Source organism: Lissotriton vulgaris, chromosome 4_1 (genome assembly GCF_964263255.1).
Source record: "Lissotriton vulgaris chromosome 4_1, aLisVul1.2, whole genome shotgun sequence".
NCBI classification, from domain to species: Eukaryota; Metazoa; Chordata; class Amphibia; order Caudata; family Salamandridae; genus Lissotriton; species Lissotriton vulgaris.
Genome location: NC_141691.1, coordinates 672,779,771 through 672,800,509, shown reverse-complemented (window position 1 = coordinate 672,800,509; position 20,739 = coordinate 672,779,771). Strand labels below are relative to the sequence as shown.

The 20,739-nt window shown below is 49.2% G+C and overlaps 1 protein-coding gene across 2 annotated transcripts in view; it reads right to left on the bottom strand.

Annotated features, from left to right (window-relative positions):
- PPP4R1 (protein phosphatase 4 regulatory subunit 1) overlaps window positions 1-20,739 on the bottom strand; it is a 604,307-nt gene that overhangs the window by 397,696 nt on the left and 185,872 nt on the right. The window lies entirely within an intron of this gene.

The following is a 20,739-nucleotide window of genomic DNA, read 5'->3' as shown; positions in this document are numbered from 1 at the left end:
ACAACCGACAAGACTGCCTTCGGGACAGCCCTCAACCTCTACCACAGACAGTTGCGAGAATTGAAGAAAAAGGCCTTTGCCTCATGCATCGAATCAAGCTCCAATAACAACAAAGAACTCTTCAACATCGTCAAAGAAATCTCAAACCCGGGAGATATGCCTTGGCATCAGCCAAGATGGCCACACTTTAAAGGAGCTCCGCTGCGACTGCTGAATTGACCCCCAACTATCCATCCTAATTCTCCACCCAGACTTGCACTGAAGTACCTCATGGAATGACTGGGGTGGCAGGCTGTCAGGGAAGAGAGATTGCTGCCGTCCTGGGCTGCAACTGCAGCGGTGCGGACGACTTAAGTGTTTGGCGTTGGCATGCAGAGATGAGGTGCTCTCCTTCGCTAGGAATTGGAAACTACAGACTGTATCCCAACCAGATTAGACCACAACATTGGTTCTAGCTCCTATAGTACCACATATGCACCCCTTGCATTGCAACCTGGGCCCAGAGGTAAGTGTGGGGCCTGTAGATGAGAAGCAGGCCTTGCGTTGAAATCAGCAGCCCCTGCTGAATCAACGTAGGAGGGGTACACTGCTCCGAAGGGCCTACAGGCGCATGCAGCGAATACCAGGACTAGATGCCCTTGCAACGTAAATGGTGGTGCTCGAGGAGTCCATAAACAACCGCTGGTTTTGCAGGACTGATGGCTCCTGGCAAGGGCTCCTCTCGTACTGCTCTGCAGGGGGAATCTATCCAGTCACAGCAGGCGGCCAGAGCGCCGGAGGCCACGCTGCAGGTTTTAGGAGCCCTGTGTTATGGAGGGACCTCTGCCGGCAGAAAACACTGTACAGGAGTCACCATATATAACTATTTGAGCTGCCACCTCAGGGAGAGGGGGGATAGATGCCAATTACCTTCATGGTGCAGCCGGGGCTTTGAAGGCCTGTGGGACCAGGCTCTCAGATCCCCAAGTGGAAACACTCAACAACCCCACCCCAAGATGCAACCTGGGCAGGCCCAATGGGAGACCAGAGACTGGGAGTAAAAGGCAGAGGGCCCAAATACACTGCAGATGAGTGCAATGTTGTGGGGTCCGACCCCACAGTGGGAAAGGCAACGCAGAAACACTAAAGTACAGAGCATTGTGCATTCGACAGGGTAGTCTGGACAGCCCTTGACCCAGAACAGGCCCTAGAGAACTCCAAGACTACAGACATACTGGGCTGGGGGCAGAGGGGTACAGGGAGTGCCACTTGCACGTCTGTACATGGAGGTGTGGCAGTCTTGACTAATATAAGAATTGGGACCCCCTCTATAGCTATTTGATTGACCAGGGAAAAGAGGGGTTTAGAAACAAAAACATATCAAAATTCCCCCATGGTCTGTTCTTACTTTCTTATGTGGCTCAGCTCACAGAGACTAGACAATTTGCCTTCAAATTAGTGCAAGGACAAGAAAATATTTTCTTTCATTAAATATTTTTTATTATTTAGTTTTTTTCATTCATTTATCAAAATTATTTAAAACTGTTTTTTTCTTCTTTTTTTGATCTTTTCTTGAGTGTGTACATCAATTCATCTTTATAGGTAATGATCCAATCAATTTGAAAGTGCAATAAAACATAACAAAATTATTTTGAAGTCTGGAATAATTTTGTTATGTTTTATTGCACTTTCAAATTGATTGGATCATTACCTATAAAGATGAATTGATGTACACACTCAAGAAAAGATCAAAAAAAGAAGAAAAAAACAGTTTTAAATAATTTTGATAAATGAATGAAAAAAACTAAATAATAAAAAATATTTAATGAAAGAAAATATTTTCTTGTCCTTGCACTGATTTGAAGGCAAATTGTCTAGTCTCTGTGAGCTGAGCCACATAAGAAAGTAAGAACAGACCATGGGGGAATTTTGATATGTTTTTGGTGTGGCAGTCTTGAACCAGGCGGACCTAGGCCAACAGACTTGAATCCTAGGGAGGCCTACAAACGTAGGGGATACATACCAGCACGAAAACGCTCACTTGAGTGGGGTGACTTGCGATGGTGCAAAGCACTAGTGGAGACGCAATAGACCACACGGAGAGGCTGCCTCTTCTTCGGGGCTGTAGTAAGGCCCAAAGGGACGCCCCACACTCACTCTAACAAAATGAAGAAGTACCCAGTGCCAAGACAGTCAGCGGACGAGACTGCGCCGGATGCCAAATATTCAGAAGTGATGTAGCTCCCACCTTGGGTCCATAATGGGAGACATCTGTGACCTAAATAACACCCTGGAACCGAAAATAGATGCTGTGACAGACGTAACACTCCTCAGGGCAGATTTAAAAAATTTGCAGAAACCCACATCAACCAACTACAGTCGTCCACATCCATAAAGCTGCAGGAGCAAGTCCAGTACGTGACGAAACAACATACGGCAGCAAAACTTGAAGACCAAGAAGGTAGAGCTCGTAGGATCATCATCAGGGAGGGCAGGGTCCCCGAGGGGGCAGAAGGACACAGTGTGCATCTTTCTACAGGCTTCATTGTCAATATCTTGCGACCCAAACTCCTCTCAAATTTTTTCGAATGAACACATCAGGCACTGATACCACCATCACGACCACGATGCCATCCTATAAGCCGCTCATTCCCCTGCCTATAAAAATGCAACGATTTGCTTCTTCACAGATTTTAGACTGCAGGTACAGCACTAGCGCCGCAGCTTTGAGACGTTAAAAAGTGCTTTGGTCCAAAGACCAAATACATTATGTTGTATCCTGTGAGTCTGAGTGGTGGAAGCAGGAAAGTCATGGCACTTCACTGGACAGAAGGAGGCCTGAGATTGGCTCGAGGGCTGCTGCACACCAGGACGGCAGGCACAACGAGAGAAGAAGGGGCACCCTAGCTAACAACAAGAGGATGACCTTCCAACGCACAGTGATGAACATCTGGGATAAAGTGCCCCACAAGAAAACAGATCGATGAACCCCTCGAAATAATCCTATTATGCTGCTAACTTTCTATAATGGTTGAGAGTACTGACCAGTCAGTGAGAGCCTCTGGTGAATACACATAGGACTCCGGTATCCCAAGTATGGTGTTCGTCTAGTGTGACCAACCTGGGTGGGGGTGGGGGGGGGGAGGGGGGGGGGGAGAAGAGGAAAGGAAAAGACTACCAAGACTTTTGTGATGCATTTCTAAAGACAGTATGCTGTGCTAGTGGAATATGATGCAACACTGTTAGCCTGGACATGGTGGTGCCAGCCAGCCCTAGATATATTCCATTATTTTGTTTGAGCGGCAGGCGATCTGCACATTAGGGAAGTGGGCATTTCCAGACCTACAATGCAGGGCAACAGGTTGGGGGGTGTTTCTTAGGGATAGACAGTTTTGCTGTTATACAATGTTTAGAATGCATGTCCTACTTGATATTAGCTCACCGACAATAGGTCACAGGGAGGATGGCCATTTGATGGTGGGGGAATGAGGTAGGCCAACTGTTTTGAGGGTAGATCACACCTCAAATTAGGCATCACATGGAAGCACAAGCATGCTTAGCCTTGAAGGTTATGTGGAACATCAATGGCCTCGGTAATAAAATCAAACATGCCATAATACTGCAATATCTTCAGAGGCATGCCCCAGACTTGGTTCTCCTACAGGAGACTCATTTAAAAGGCAACCACTATAAGGCACTCAATAGGTTTAGATATACTCTCTTCACCCATGCAAGTTTCACTTCAGGATCCAGAGGCACGGACATACTTATTAAAACACTGGCGCCATTCACCCTAGGTCGCACCTGGAATTACCCGCTTGGCAGATATGTAGAGTAAACTGTTATGTGGGAAGGCCACACACTCGGTATATGCTCGGGGTATGTACTGGCAAAGCTCCACACTGATGCACTGCCGGCACTATGCGCCCCACTGCTCGAGATGCCACCTGGCAGCCTTATATTTGGGGGTGACAAACATTATAATGTACTCAGAAATGGATAGGATATCTGGATCTCCCTATGGTGCCGCCCTCGCCCACTATTGGCCTTTGGGGATGAGACAGAGCTGGTAGATTTGTAGCACAAACAATCCCAAAGCGCAACAGTTTACATTTCATTCTGCTGTGCATGGCAGCTGCTCCTGCTTAGATTTTCAGCCACTGCGCACACGCAGGCCTGGTTTGCAGCATAATATAAAGCGCACAGCATTGTGGACTACTCCCTGGCAGAGGTACTGCTGCAGGGCCCTCCCAGGGACACCACCTTAGCTTCCAGCAAGAGCATCTGAAATACAAAACATTCATGGACAAGATAAGGGCATGGATAGATCAATATTTTAAGGAGAATAAGGGGACGGTTGACTGTGTGCATCCTCTGGGAAGCCTTTAAGGTGGTATTATGGGGTCATGCTCAGGCTCTGAGATGCGAAGAGCTCTAAAGGGAGATTGCTCTACTAGAGCCTGGGGTGCCACGGAGGGGGATGACCAGCTTGCCCCTGGGTCACCAACTCTGCTTTAAAGAACAAGAGCTGAGCGATCAAGCTGAAAACACAGCCTGAAGACACAGGCTAGTGACACAATGTAGACTCTATGACATTGGGGACAAAGTGAACAGACTTATAGCCTGGCTACAAAAGAGGGACAAAGTGAGAAACTGGGTCCTAGAAATCCACAACCCTGGTGGGCCTACACACACACACACACACAACGGGGACGGACATAGCAAAAGCTTTTGTACCTTATTACGAGACCGCATACTAGTCTACCTCTGGAGTCGACTGTGTTGACCTCCTTAGGGATCTCTCCCTCCCTACTCTATCTGCTGAAGATAGGGGTGAAATGTGACAGTAGAAGAAATAGATCGGGCCATCAGACACTTGCAATATGGGAAGGCAGCGGGCATAAATGACCTGCCAGTAGAATTATACAAGGGCATCGCCAGGGGTGGGGAATTCCTATCTCCCGACGCCCGAGACATCTAGATTTCTTAGGAGGGCAAGAGGTTTTAATTTGCATTTTGTCCAGAGGACAAGTAGACAGTTTTATAGTAATACGATACACAGCTGTTCAACCCTGTAGGTCACAGTCAGTAAATACGGTGCTCTAAGCAGTTTATTGGCAGTGAAATTTCCCTAGAGCAGAACAACAAAATGATAAAGCAGAGCTCAAAGTTTGAGCCAACTCGATAAGCTTGTGTGGCTTCCAGGCCCTCCCCTTGTCCTTTTATTTTCTTCAAGCATGAGACACACATCGAGCTTCTGTAGCTCCAGTACACTCACAGCAATAACATGTAAGAGGCTGCTTTTTGTGCCTCTTGGCCCCTTGCGCTGACTTGAACTGTATGACCCCTGCCTTGTATTCTCTGCTCCACTCCTGGGCCTCACAGGGCTCCAATATCCCTGCTCATCTTCAACTCAATTTGATTTCCCTTCTCATGCACCCCCTCCTTGGCACTTTGTGTTTCCTGTACACCTTATGTTACACCTGGTGCCTGAACCTGCTAACCCCACCACTCCACCCGCCGCTGCACTCTGGCATCCCTGACCCGCTGCCGGACAGGGCACGGACATCGCCCTCCTGGCAGCGGTAGAGGAAGCCAGAACGCTATTGGACGGGGGAGGATCAGTGGCAGTGATCCTCCTCGACCTTAGCGCAGCGTTCGATACCGTTGACCACCAAATCCTCATCGAAAGACTGGCAAGAGTCGGACTGGAAGGCACAGCCCTATCCTGGCTGTCATCCTTCTTGGCACAACGATCTTATCAGATCTGGGAGAAGAACGCCCGCTCCTCCGAAATGCCCCTCCAATGTGGTGTGCCTCAGGGCTCCTCCCTGAGCCCTACATTATTTAATATCTATATGTCCACATTGGAGGAGGTTATCACCCCTTTCGGAGTGAGTGTCATCAGCTATGCTGACGACACACAATTAGTGGTGTCTCTCTCCCACCCCAAACAACAGAAAGCTGATCTTTTCAACTGCCTCACGCAGGTCCATCACTGGAAGAATAGATCAGCCCTTAAATTAAATGGGACAAAAACCGAGGTCCTTTTACTCGGCCCAAAAGGAACCTCACTTCCCCTGGACATGTGGCCAACCTGTCTAGGTCCTCCCCCAGACCCAAAGACAGAGGTGAAAAGTCTGGGTGTATGGATAGATTCTGATCTCTCATTCGCCCCGCAAGCTAAGAAGGTTGTAGGGACCTGTTTTGGTCTTCTAAAATCCTTGAGGAAAGTCCTGCCCCTTCTCCCTCCTAAATCGCAAAAACTATTAGTCCAAGGTCTTATTATATCAAGACTAGACTATAGTAATGCGATTTACTTGGGCGCACCGGAAGCGACTCTGAATAAACTGCAGAGAATTCAGAACACTGCTGCCCGGATTATTACCAACACCCCGGCCAGATCATCGGCAAAACCCGCTCTCAAACTTCTTCACTGGCTCCCCATAAGGGAGAGAATCAAATTCAAAGCCCTGTGTCTTGTGCACAAAACTTTGAACAACCAAGGCCCCCCAGTCCTTCGCAATTTTATCACCCCCTACATAGCCACTAGATCCCTCCGTTCCAACACAGAAAATCTCATCAACGCCCCAAGATTTAGGAAAGTTCGTTCAGGAAGAAGACGCTTCTCGGTACAAGCGGCCCGGCTTTGGAACTCCCTTCCTCGTGACCTCCGTCTTGAATCTCAATATCTGCGTTTCAGGAAGTTGTTAAAGACACATCTTTTTCCCTAGTTCCTATGCCCTCCCCGGGAACTCAGCCTCGGTCCTCAGTTTTACTGTTTTAGGGTTCTCTAGCGCTGGGATACTTCCGGGTGACTATGCGCTTTATAAAAATAAATAATAATAATAATATCTTACTTCATCGAGGGCTTACATTAAAGCTCATTGGTTTCCCCATGGGCTTTCATGCAGGCCTAAGGCCACCCCCAATTCTGTCCTTGCACTAGGCCTCCCATCTCACTTTGTGCCTGCACCAGGGGCATTGTTAACACACCGCTGTAGCAACTACAGCAGCTGTAGAGTTTTTGATGGGCCTCTTCAGTCTGCAGGTCTACAGACAAAGGCCTGTAATGGACTTGAAAGGGTGGGTAGGAGAGTGAGTGAATGGGTGGATGAATAGATGCATGGATGAATAGTTAAAGGGTGGATGGATAGATGCATGTATGAATAAGTGAAAGGGTGGATGTACAGATGCATGGATGAATACATGCAAGAGTAGATGATAGATGCATAAATGAATGAGTGAATGGATAGATGCATGGATGAATAAGTGAATGGCTGGATGGATAGTTGGATGAATGAGTGGAATGAAAGGGTGGATGTTTAGATGCATGAATGAATGAGTGAAAGGGTGGATGGATAGGTGCATGGATGAAAGAGTGGATAGATGCATGTATGAAAAAGTGAAAGGGTGGATGTATAGATGCATGGATGAATACGTGCAAGAGTGAATGATAGATGCATACATTATTGAGTGAAAGGGTGAATGGATAGATGCATGGATGAATGAGTGAAAGGCTGGATGGATAGATGGATGGATGAATGAGTTGAGTGAAAGGGTATATACATGGATGAATGAGTGGATGGATGTAAGGATGGATGTTTGAAAGAATGGTAAGATAAGTGCAAGGGTGAATGAAGGGATGGGTGAGTGGATGGATAGGTTGAAAGTGGATTGATGAGTGAAAGGATGGACGGCTTATTGAAACGGTGGATTAATGGGTGAGGGAGTAGATGAATAGATGGCTGAGTGGGTGGGGATAGATGGCTGAGTGGGCGGGGATGGATAGATGGGTGGGTGGCTGGGTGCAAGGGTTGATGGATGGATGGGTGGATAGTTGAGTGTAAAGGTGGATGGAGGGATTAGTGAAAGGGTGGATGGATATATGAGCAAAACAGAAGATAGACGGGTGAAAGAGTGGATGGACGAGCGAAAGCATAAATGGAGGAAGTGAAAGGGTAGGTGGATAGATGAGTGAAAAGGAGAATGGATGGATGGATGAGTGAAAGGATGGATGAATATGAGTGAAGAGGAGGATGTGTGGAGTGAAAGGATGGATGGATGAGCAAAAGGATGGATGAGTGAAAGGAAGGCGGGATGGATCAGTTGGATCAATAGGTTAGGAGATGGCAGGGTAGGTCTGAACAGGGGGTTCGTGAACGCCCCACTTTAGCAGCTACAGTAGAGGTGGAGCTCTTGATGGGCCTCTTCTGTCTGCAGCTCGGCAGACAAAGATTCGTAATTAATGTGAAAGGATGAATGGATGTGTGGGTGAAAGGATGAGTGAGTGAAAGTATGGCTGGCTAGATGGATGGATGAAGGAGTGACCGGGATGGTTGAGTGACGAGGATGGTGGATGGGTTACAGGGTGTAAGGATTAGAGAGCGAAAGGATGGATGAGTGTAAAGGATAAATGGATGGATGAGTGGAAGGATGGATTGATGGATAGGTCGAAGGGTGGGTGGAAGGGTGAGTGAAAGGGAGGGTATATGGATGAGCAAAAGGATGGATGGATGGTTGAAATGGATAGGTTTGGAGATGGATGGGTAGGTTTGGAATTGGATGAGCGGATGGACTGACTGACGAACAGATTGGTGAAAGGCTAATGGATAAAAGAATGAATGGGTGCCAATGTAAAGGCGAAATGCTAGATATCAGTGGGTGAAAGGATGAATGGATAGATGCTTAGATGGAAGAGACTAGAGAGCTATTCTGGCGAGGATTCCAATGACTTTTTTGGCTTGCTTGGTGTCATAAGAACTTTTGATCAACGTGGTGGGTATTTTAATTTTCTGGTTACTCACTTGGCCTACACTATGCTCCTTTCTCTACCTTGGGATTATCAGGCAGGCGTAGTGCTGTATGCCAGCGCGTTCTTACTAGACCGCTAGTATTTGGTCTCATAAAGGCCATATTGCCATAGAAATTCCTGGCACTGAACAAAACTACTTTCTAAAAGAGCAGAATGCTGTGACACACAATGAAGCCAGCTCACAGATAGGAAGAGATAGCATTTTAATAAAAACACAAGGTCCTGGTTAACTCAGATTTAATTACGGGCTCAAATGTTAAAGTCACAAAAGTGCACCCATGATATATGTCTTTGTATTAATGCAGATTTACGTTTTTCATGAATTCACATGAATTTCCTTAAGTAGGCCAGGAAACCGTAGTCCTAGAAAATATTTGTGAATTGTATCTTAGCATGAGCAAATGTTGTTGTTGTATATACTTTATTCAATATAAAAATATCATAAATCATCATTTAAAAATCCATTGTAGCATACAACTGGTAGATAATATACACTTGTCTAAAAATATACATTAAAAAGAATATTTACAATATGAACAATATAAAAACACATCTCCTATACAAACACTAGGGATACAGCAAAACCTCAGAAATGGGCCCACAGTGACCTAGCTCTTGTTATTCCTTAACAACTTGGTGCACATCACAAATACTTGGCTACCCCACAAACCATGGTAAGGGAAGAGGTATCTGTTTTGAAAGTGCGTAACGCCACCATATAATCCTTGAAGCCCAGATTTTTACAGATAGGTTTGAGCCATTTTTTCCTAGCGAGCCTATATGCTGGGCAAGCAAAAAGAAAAAGTGGGGAATGGGCTCGATAGGGGCCAAGGCAACAAGCAGATGTTAAATTGCATTTTTTCCAGCCTGCTACCAGATCATTGAGCGGGAGAGTTCCTAACCTCAACTTCAAGTAGAGCGTTCTATCTCTTGGAGATTGTATAAAGTCGAGATACGGTTCTACTTTTCCGACAAGCTTATGCTCCAGGAACTGCTCAGTAAGGATCCCCCCCATTAGGTCTGCGCACCTCCTCCCCTTTGACCCATTCCCAATATGATTTCTTAATTATTTGTTTGGGTGGTGGGGTCTGCCTCCCCAAAACCAATATCTATTACCAACTGTCTTAGCTTACAGATCCATTTGATCTTATTACCTGTATCTAATTTGATGATTTCGCTAAGGGCAGCGGCATAGATGGCCAGTTCAGGGGTACTTCTTAGGCACACCCAGAAAAGTAAAGGGCGGAGCCTTGCGATGTCTTTAATGGAGTGTTTCCCAAAGTCCTTGCGAAGTCCACATCGCTACTTAAGGCGCTCTGATTGCTAGAGTGCTGATGACCACTTGCTCCTGAGGCTCAGCCGGGAGTTGCTGTATGTTGTGTATAACTGTCACTTTTTAAAAAAAAATCGTGGAAATTTTGCTCTTTTAATTATCTCACCCCTTTACCTGGTACATGATTGCAGTGTGCAGGCTGCTGTTCTTGAGCCAAAACGAGCGCTGCTAAGGGTGGAAATCGCCGTTTTTCCTTAGCGCTATCCTCCTCGGTAGGAGTAGGACACGCCCACTACGAGGCCACGCCCCCTCTTCACCTCCAGCCTATAAAGATGTGCTTATTTAGGAAGCGCAGCGGACGAGCGCAGCGGGCGCGACGATTGCGCGCCGAAGGCGCGCATAAGGCAAGCCCGTCTGCGCCCGTCCGCGGCCGGCTGGGACCCGGGGCCCGTCATTCTGCCCAAATTACGTCTTATGCCCCTAGGGACTTGATTGCATTACACTCCCTTTGGCCGCTGGAATCCACCAGCTACTTAAAACTACGCCACCTTGGCGTCTTCAATGCCCGTAGTGTTTTCCCAGAGCTTAGGGCCCTCCCATCCTCCTCCACCTCCGTGCACATTGTTCCCCTCCCTACTCCCACAACACAGCCTGCTCAGTCACCGGCTAACATGGAACTCACTATCACATACCTTAACACCCGGTCGCTAGTCAGTCACCAACATGACATCTGCCATCTCCTCGATTCAGATCGTCCTGATATCCTACTCCTAACTGAGACTTGGCTGAACGAGGACTCCTCCCCTGATATCTTGGCAGCCATTCCTCCGGGGTATTACATCCTCCAAACCAACCGACCAGCTAGTAAACCCGGAGGTGGCGTAGCCGCTATCATCAAACTCTCCCTCAGATTCACTTCCCTCTCTTTATTTACCATCCCCCAGGCTGATTGTCTGGTTATCAGACTCGAATCCTCGGTGTCCCCTCTTACTTGCGTTTTGGTATACCGCCCCCCTCAACCCATGCCCAACTTCCCCTCCCTTTTCTGCGATCTACTATCTCAGCTCACAATTAATAACTCCAAACTCCTGGTTTTAGGAGATTTTAATTACTGGCCGTCGGACCCGCACGAAAGCCCTCACTCCTTGGCTTTCACTGATTTATTAAGTGGGCTCAATGGCCTCCAACATGTTCACACAGCCACTCATTCCAAAGGCCACACCTTAGATCAGGTGTGGACCTACAACCTCGAAATTAAATCACTCACGATCCTTCCCTGTCATTGGTCGGACCATTTCTTAATCTCCTTTCTTCTCTTGGTCCCCCCGCCGCCCCCCCGTAGCCAAGGCCCTAGCCTCCTGGTCCGCAACTGGAATAAAGCAGACCTCGACCTCTTTCTTTCCTCTCTAATATCTTCAGCCCCGTCCGGCCCAGGTTCTCTAGACTCCCAGGAAGCCGCACTCACCAAATGGCTGGAGTCCGCCAGCGACAAGATCGCCCCTTTTAAGTTAATTAGAACTAAGCGCCCCCACGACGCACATCGCTGGTTCTCAGACAGCCTTAAAACCTTAAAGCTGGGACTTCGCCAAGCCGAGCGTCACTGGCGTAGAAACTACGATCCTTTAGAAAAATCTCACTTCCTAAAATTATCCGGAGAATATAAACAGGCAATTTCAGCCGCCAAAACTGCCTACTTCTCCACAAAAATTCTCAACTCTGCGCAAAAATCTAAGGATATTTTTGCTATTGTGGAGGAGCTCTCTCACCCGGACAGGGTGACCATCAAACCCCTCCCATCTCAGGTACTCTGCGACTCTCTTAACTGCTTTTTTGTTGACAAAATTAGCAAAATCAAAAACAGTATTTCCTCTGGTCCCCCGGCGCTGTCCCTCCCGGAGGTTGCCCCCTTTCTTAATCCCCTCTCCTTGACCCAGCTCCCCTCTATACCCGAAGAAGACTTCCTCTCCCTTCTAAACAAAGTTTCATCTGGTTCCCCCACTGACTGTTGCCCCCCGGCGATTCTCCGGGCCGCTTTTTCGGCCTGCCCTACTCCTCCATTAACTCTCTTGAACAATTCCCTCCTGCTCGGCATGGTCCCCAGTCAGTTCAAGAATGCAGAAGTGGTCCCCATACTAAAAAAACCCAATGCCGACCCTTCGGTATTGGGTAACTTTCGTCCCATTTCCCTTCTTCCTTACCTTAGTAAGGTACTTGAGACACATGTGACCAGCGTCCTCAGCTCCTTCATTGAGGACTCCAACTTTCTAGACTCCCAGCAAGCCGGGTTTAGACCTGCCCATTCGACAGAGGCGGTTATCCTCTCTGTCATGGAGGAACTCCGTAGAGGCGCTGACTCCAACATCAGTCAAGCCCTGGTGCTCCTAGATCTGTCGGCGGCCTTTGACACGGTCGACCATACCATCTTAGTCGACCGTGTCAAAGAGGCGGGTATCACTGGAACGGCCCTTAACTGGGTTCGCTCCTTCCTGGCGGACCGCCACCAATCAGTCCGTCTTTCCCAGTTTACGGCAGGCAGGACGAGGGTCACCTGTGGTGTCCCACAGGGTTCGTCCCTGTCACCCCTTCTTTTTAACCTGTACCTTTCCCCCCTGATCCGCTCCCTCCGCGGCAGGAATGTCACTGCATTCAACTATGCAGACGACATTCAGCTCGTTTTCAATCTCGACTCCTCGGATGAAGCGGCCCAAGATTTCCAGTCCACGCTTTGCCACATCAGTAATTGGATGGGCGTTCATCATCTTAAACTTAATCCCGACAAGACGGAGCTCGTTCTTGTCGGAGGCCCATCCAATCCCTGGAACTCCACTTTTTGGCCCCTTTCCCTTGGTCCCCCCCCCCCTCCCTGCTGACAAAGTGAAAAGCCTGGGGGTTTACATCTCCCAGGACCTATCAATGAAGCACCAGGTTAGTGCCACTGTGTCTTCCTGTTTTTTCCAGCTTAGGAAGATCCGGAAAATCGCCCACTTTCTGACTTCTGAGGCCCTCACCCTAGCACTGTTGGCATTAGTCATCTCTCGGATTGACTACGCCAATGCCCTGTACGCTGGCATCCCACAATATCAAATTAATAGACTACAACTGATACAGAATCAGGCAGCTCGCCTGATTTATCACCAACCTAAACACCACCACGTCCGTCCCCTCCTCATAGCCCTACACTGGCTTCCAGTCTCAGAGCGCTGTAAGTTCAAACTGGGCTGCCTGACTCATAAATCTTTGGCCGGCATTGGTCCCTCCTTTATTTCCTCTCTCCTGCATCCTTATGCTCCCTCTAGGCTCCTCCGCTCTTCTCATCTTGCGCTCCTCCAGACTCCCCGTTTTAGACGCAAAAAACACGGAGGCCTCAGATTCTCCTTTCTGGCACCCTCATTCTGGAACTCTCTCCCGCTGGAACTGAGACTCTCTCCTTCCTACCTTCACTTTAGGTCTCTCCTAAAAACTCATCTCTTCCGTAGCATCTACACATAAGCCTTCCCCCTCCCGCCCTCTGCCTCTACCAAACAAGTGATCAGCGCCAAGAAACCGTCCGGTGAATGCCGCGCTTTATAAGTAATTTTTACATTACATTACATTACATTACAGTGGTATCAGTGGGGTAGAGGATGGAAGAGAAGCCAGACCTCTATAGAACTCGTTTTCTGATCTCTCTAGGTCAATGGTATTCTCAAAACCCCATAGTTCCGACCCATAGAGTGCTGAAGGCAATGCTTTACCATCATAGACGACAAGGGCCGGAGCTACTGGTCTACTGACGAAAAGCTGCTGATCTCTTAAAATTTCCCCTGACACCCGCTTATGGTTAAGAAGCATTTTGGCCAGATGGGTATTCTACTTCATCAAGTTGTTAACCCGAATACCCAAATAGTCAAAGGACTCTACAGTATCTAGGGGAGTACCATTGAGTGTGATGCCATTTCTGAATCGTTAGGATGGGGATAGAGTCATCAGTTTTGTTTTGCTGGTATTAATGGATATCTCCCGTGAATTGCAAAACAGGCTAAACCTGTCTAACAGTTTTTGCAGGCCTCTTGGACTATATTTGTGAATTGCATCTTAGCATGAGCAAATATGAATATGCCCCAGCGGAAATCTGTTGACTGTTTACAAGTTCACTTTTTCTCCAACCACATTTTTCCCAGCCATGGAAGAAACTTTACTTCTGCCATTGTCAGGGGTAAATTTCCGACCTTTCTCAGTATGTGAAAAGATTAGAGAAGAGCTGGTGAAAAACTCCAAAATTCAAATCCTTCTATAGTAATAGCCTGACATAACCAGAGAGGATATTATCAGAGGTCTTCTATAAAGAGATTGTAGCCATTATTTGACGGCGCTGTACATGGCACCAAATGGACAAGTGGATTTTGTTACAGGACATGTAGTTTTATGAAGCTACTTGTCCCATGGACAAGTACATATTTCATAAAATTCCACACCCCTGCATCGCAGATAAGTAGCAAAGACTATGCTAAATAGGTTTCAGGTAGCCAGGACGGAGGGTTGCCTGCCGGTAGACCAGAGTTTGGCAACTATTATGGTGCTAACCTCGATCTGTCAGAACCCGCTCATTTAGAGCACTGCAGACGAGCGAGACTGGGCAGAACGAATTTCCCAATACGAAGATGACATACTGCTATTCTCTGCACCGCTCCAGCTAACAGATGATAGGCTGCTGCACATCTTAGAGCGGTTTGGCAGCTATTCTTCATATCAAATTAATTGGGAGAAGTCACTAAGTCACTAATCCTTCCCCTTTCTGGAGATATTCCTGCTCTGTCATTCAGGTGTACAGACTGTGAAAGATGGGTTCAAATATTTAGACATCCATTTAACGAGAAATGAAGACTAATTCCTGGCTAAGAATTAACTCCCACAGCTGGAAAAACTGTGGAGGTTGGAGGAGGCTTTTTCCAGATGGTTGACAATAAACAATGCAACGCCCTTTGGGATGGGGGTAGTTCGTGAATAGAACAATGTAAGCTCCGGAAGGGGGAATTTGAGGGGGGGCTGGCAGTCCCAAACAAATATTTGTATAAGTGGGGCCTTCTGGGCATTGATTACCTTGAGGTTATCTGGAGAGGTGAGGCTCGGATCACAATTGAAGACCTGCAGCCAGAGTATCAGATGACAGACAATGAGAGTCCCGAACCCATAGGAAGCTAATGAACAACTCCCCAGATCCTTTGGGAACCATACGAGAGGGAGGTGAATTTGGAGCTACTGGAAGATAACTGGGTGGAGGCAATACGGAGTCCTCAAGAAATAGCTATTCAAGCCCAATTCCGCCTAATACAGCAGAGGATACTGAACAGATCTTATTACTCTAGAACACTCATGATCCCGCTTGGAAGATGTGACACAAACTTGTGCGCTAGAGGGTACGGCGCAGTAGGCTTTCTTCTGTATACTATGGGTTTGTCCCAAAATCCAACAATACTGGAGGGACGTAGTACAGATCTGAAAAAAACAGTTATAGATTCCTCACCTTAGAATATCCCCCAGGCGTCAGAGTGGATTTGGAAAGTTTTTCGTCAGCAGTATCCCTGCACGTCGGTAGGTGGCGTTGGTCGACTTCACATGACGTAGCAGAAAGTTAGAGGCCACCCTCGCGCGCTGTCAGTTTTTTTTTATTTTCCGCACCAGCAAGCGCCGATCCAGCGAATGCGGTACTCCCAGTCACTTATTGACTGAGTTTTTGCAACTTTTGCTGACTTCTTTTACGAGTCTATCATCGACTCCTGGTACACGAGGGATGCCCGGTTTCAAGGCTTGCGGTTCCTGTTCCCAACTGATGTCGGTAACAGATCCGCACTGTGTGTGCCTCTACTGTCTGGAGCGTGACCACGACCCCAAGTTGTGCTCCGACTGCCGAACCATGGCCTGAAGTCTTTGCAGGAGCGGTCCCGAAAGATCCTCTAGGCCCAGCAGTCTGCTCTGCGTCGCTCAAAATCCGGGTCTGAGGGAGATCGCGGAGCCATCACCACCACTTGTCGTCTAAGTCTTCGCACTCGGGGTCAGGTAAGTCGCACCACAAGGAGAAGTCTTAGAAGCATCATCGCTGATCGACTTCCCCCTCCATCCATCGGCCGACGCAACGCAGGGTGCGCCGGTGACTCCGACCTCAGCTCCCCAAGCCCCCTTGGATCCAGTACTGGATCTATATCGGCGCCGGTCGACCTCGTAACACCTCAACCAGCGGCAATTGCTCCCGCACCACAATTGCAGCCAACTGGGCCCCCCTGCCGGCGTCAACCCTGGCTTCCACCCAGATGTGGCCAAGGAGACGGACCAGCGTCGACTGACGCCAGATCCGGCGCCGATGGGAACTTTTGTCCCAGTGTTCCGCCCTGGCCATTTCCAACCAGGTTGGCAGCCAGAGGAGGGAGAGAAGACTGCAAGGGGTCTGGTGACCCTTTGACAGACCAGCTGGAGTACGAGCCGGATTGGAGGGAGGAACTGGGGGATGCCAGTGGTCTGAATACCTCCCCAGACTTAGGCATGCTGTTTTCTCCTACCGTGGCTACAGAGGAGGAAGCGTCATACACAGTGGTGTTGTGTAGGGCGGCAGATGCTCTCCACCTCGAGCTTCCTATGGTTGCAGTCAGGACTAACCTCCTGACAGAGGTGCTTCAGCCAGCAGCGAGCTCTTCAGAGCCCGTGCTGCTGTTCAAGGAAGCCCTAACAGACATCCTTTTGGGCACCAGGTCCAGGCCCAACACAGAGGCTCCTGTGGATAGGATGGTTGCCAGACACCACCGCCCGGCCCCGGGAGACCCCACTTTCTTCTCCCAACTCCCTACCCCTGAGAGTTTGGTGGTCCAAGCCCCTACGTCCACAGGCGCCTTCCCTACAGCTCCACCTGATAGGGAATCCAAGAAGCTGGACCAACTTGGGAAGATGTTTTCTTCCTCCAGCTTGGGACTGTGATCGGTAAACATGGCATGTTTGTCGAGCCGTTATTCTCACTCTGTGCGGGTTACAGTGGCCCAAGTCCTGCCTCAGTGCCCAGAGGAGGCCTGGGCCATGCTCTCCTGTGCACTCGCTGAGGGGAGAGACACAGCGAAGTTTACCATCCGCTGTGGGCTGGATACCACCAACGCACTTGGCAAGACGATTGCCACGTTAGTAGCCCTTCGGCGCTACGCCTGGTTGCGTTCAACTGGCTTATCCTGGGATGTCCAATCCACACTTATGGGCATGCCCTTTGATGGCCATCGCTTTAAGGACTCTTAGGCTACACCCAGGTACTTGGGCCTCTCCACCACCCGCCCTGTGCAGTCTGCCTTTCGCCCCTTTTGCGGCTAGGGAAAGGGTGCCCCACTATGTACCGCCCATAGCCACAGGATGCGCTGGCTGTTCATCCCCATTACGGCTGGGGACGTGGGAACCTCCGGCGTGGTTCTGGGGGCTAGCGAGAGGGCCAGTCCACCACAGCCCCCTCTGCAACAGCCTCCAAACGCTTCTAGTCCGAAATTCCAGGGTCACCAAACGCCAGTGGGCAGCAGGATCCACCATAACCCCCAACACTGGCACTCCTTCATATCAGACAGGTGAGTTTTGCAGATTGTCCGAAGGGGCTACTCCCAACAGGAAGTTTCATCCCTCTTCGCCAAGGGGGCCATCAAGCATCTTCCTGCCCCAGAAGTAGGTCGTGGTTGCTAGTCCCACTACTTTCTGGTGCCCAAGAAGGCTTGGTAGTTCGGGCTGGACTGTTCCCATGAGGCACAGGGTCAAGGCTGATTTGCATATAGCCAGTGTCTGACCTAGGGTGGTGTGGAGTGCAAAAAAACGATGGATTTAGGCCCAGATCTTTGTACTGGGGTGAATGTAAGACATTGTTCTGCATTCTGTCCATCAACTGTGTTTTTTGCAATTTTCACCCCGAGTGGGCTGGGTATGCTCAGACGTGAGTCCCAGGCTCTCCACATCACTAGAGTCAAGCTATCCAGGCTGAAGAAGGCTGATCGCCAGAAACCGGTCCTTGGATGCTTGATTCCGGTCTGGGAAAGACATGGCTTGGTAGTTCGGGCTGGACTGTTCCCATGAGGCACAGGGTCAAGGCTGATTTGCATATAGCCAGTGTCTGACCTAGGGTGGTGTGGAGTGAATAAAAACAATGGATTTAGGCCCAGATCTTTGTACTGGAATGAATGTAAGACATTGTTCTGCATTCTGTCCATCAACTGTGTTTTTTGCAAGAAGGACAATGGCCTGTGTCCTATCTTGGATCTCAGGAACGTCAACCACTTCCTCAAGGAGAAGTTCAAAATGTTGATGCTCACTCAGGTCTTTTCTGCCCTCGACCCTGGAGACTGGCTGGTAGCCCTGGACTTACGGGACGCTTATTTTCACATCCCCGTCCTGCCGGCCCACCGGCGTTACCTACGGTTCACGGTAGGCCACGAGCACTTTCAGTTTACTGTGCTCCTCTTTGGCCTTACCAGTGCCCCTCGGGTGTTCACGAAAGTGATGGCGGTGGTCATAGCTCATCTGCGCAGACCAGGGGTTCCATTTACCCTATCTCGACGACTGGTTGTTGAAGGCGGGACTGCCCCAGGCAGTCATCTCCCACCTCCAGACTACGGCCGAAGTCACACCTGATTCGCTCTCAGAAGCTTCTTTTTATCGGAGCGGTTCTGGACACAGCGCAGTTTCGGGTTTATCCTCCTGAACAGCGAGTCCGGGATATTCGGGCTATGATCCAGATCTTTCACCCTCTATGCTGGGTTTCGGTCAGGATGACCCGGAGGCTGCTAGACCTCACCTCCAGCATCCTGCTGGTCGATCATGCCAGGTGGCATATGCTGGCTCTGCAGTGGCACGGACGTTCCAGTGGGCGCAGCATGAGGGGAATCTATCAGATTGCATCAAGATCCCAGAGGGCACTGCATGACAATTGCAGTGGTGGCTCACGAAACCAGATCGGGTCAACGGCAGATCCCTCTCCCTTCCCCAGCCAGATCACACAGTGGTAACGAACGCCTCCCTGGGATGGGGCGGCCACTTGGGGGAGGTGGAGATCAGAGGCCTCTGGTCTCGGGCGGAGTCCGAGCTCCCCATCAACCTTCTGGAGCTTCGGGTGATCCGTCTTGCACTAAAGGCATTCCTTCCCTCTGTCCAGGGAAGAGTAGTGCAGGTGTTCACTGACAACACTACCTCCATGTGGTACTGCAACAAACAAGGCGGGGTGGGGTCATGGACTATGTCAGGAGGCCCTACGCCTCTGGACATGGCTGGAACATCAGGGTATATCCCTGGTGGTTCAACACCTGGCAGGTTCACTGAACACCAGGGCGGACAAACTCAGCCGCGGCTGCATGATGGATCACAAATGGAGTCTTCACTAAGCGGTGGTGCAAGGTCGCCCTGCAGTGGGGAGAGCTTTGGTTAGATCTATTCGCCACCGAAGAAAACGCGCAATGTCAGCAGTTCTGCCCGTTGGAATTTCCAAGGCAGCACTCGCTAGGCGACGTATTTTGTTGCGACTGGAGTTGCGGTCTTCTATACGCCTTTCTGCCTATACCACTTCCGCCCAGAGTGCTGAAGAAGATAAAGCGTGACCGGGCCCAAGTCATTCTTGTGGCTCCGGATTGGGCACGAACACTCTGGTATCCCGAGCTGCTCAACATGGCCATAGATCCTCCAATCTGACTGCCTCTTCGGGAGGATCTTCGGTCGCAGCAGCAGGGGACAGTCTTCCACCCGAACCTGTCCAGGCTCCACCTCCTTGCATGGAGACCGAGCGGCGGCAGTTGACGTCATTTGACTTACCTCCTGAATGTGTGATGTAATCTTGGCAGCCAGACGTCCCTCCACTGAGATGGTATACGCCTGCAGATGGAACAAATTTGCGGCATGGTGCACAGCAAAGGCTGTGGATCCCCTTTCTTCCCCTCTTTCTGAAGTTCTTTTGTTCCTTCTATCTTTGGCCCAGCAAGGCTCTGCTCTGGGCACTCTAAAGGGCTACCTCTCTGCCATTTCCTTTTCAGCCTTCTCTTTTCAAGTCCCCTGTTGTAAATAGATTTCCTAAGGGCATTAATCATCTGTTTCCTACGGTTCTCTTCGTAATGCCTCAGTGGGACTCAAACTTGGTGTCAACCATTTTATGTGTGCTCCCTTTGTGCCGCTACATAACTGTCCTCTCAGGCTCTTAACTCTCAAAACTGCTTTTCTGGTGGTCATCACCTCTGTGCAGGGTGAGTGAGCTACAAGCTTTGTCTTTCAAGCCTCCTTTTCTTGCGGTTCATCCGGACAAGGTAGTCCTCAGAACTTGACCTTCCTTTCTTCCAAATGTGGTCACTGTCTTTTCATATTGGCCAAAGCATCACTTTGCCCACTTTTTCCGCATCCTTCAAAAGAAGGAGAGGCTCCACCGTCTGGATCCAAATCGTGCGCTCTCCTATTTGGATCGCACCAAACAATTCCGGGTGGACGACCAGCACTTTGTTGGGTACGTGGGTGCTATGAAAGGTCGGGCTGTGCACAAACAAACAAACTCCAGGTGGGTTGTTTTGTGCATGAAAGCCTGTTACTCTTTGGCTAAGAAGGAGCCTCCAGTGGGGTAGCATGCCCATTCTACCTGGGCAACTGCAGCTACTACTGCATTGGGACGGGGAGTCCCCTTACATGACATCTGCCAGGCAGCTACATGGGC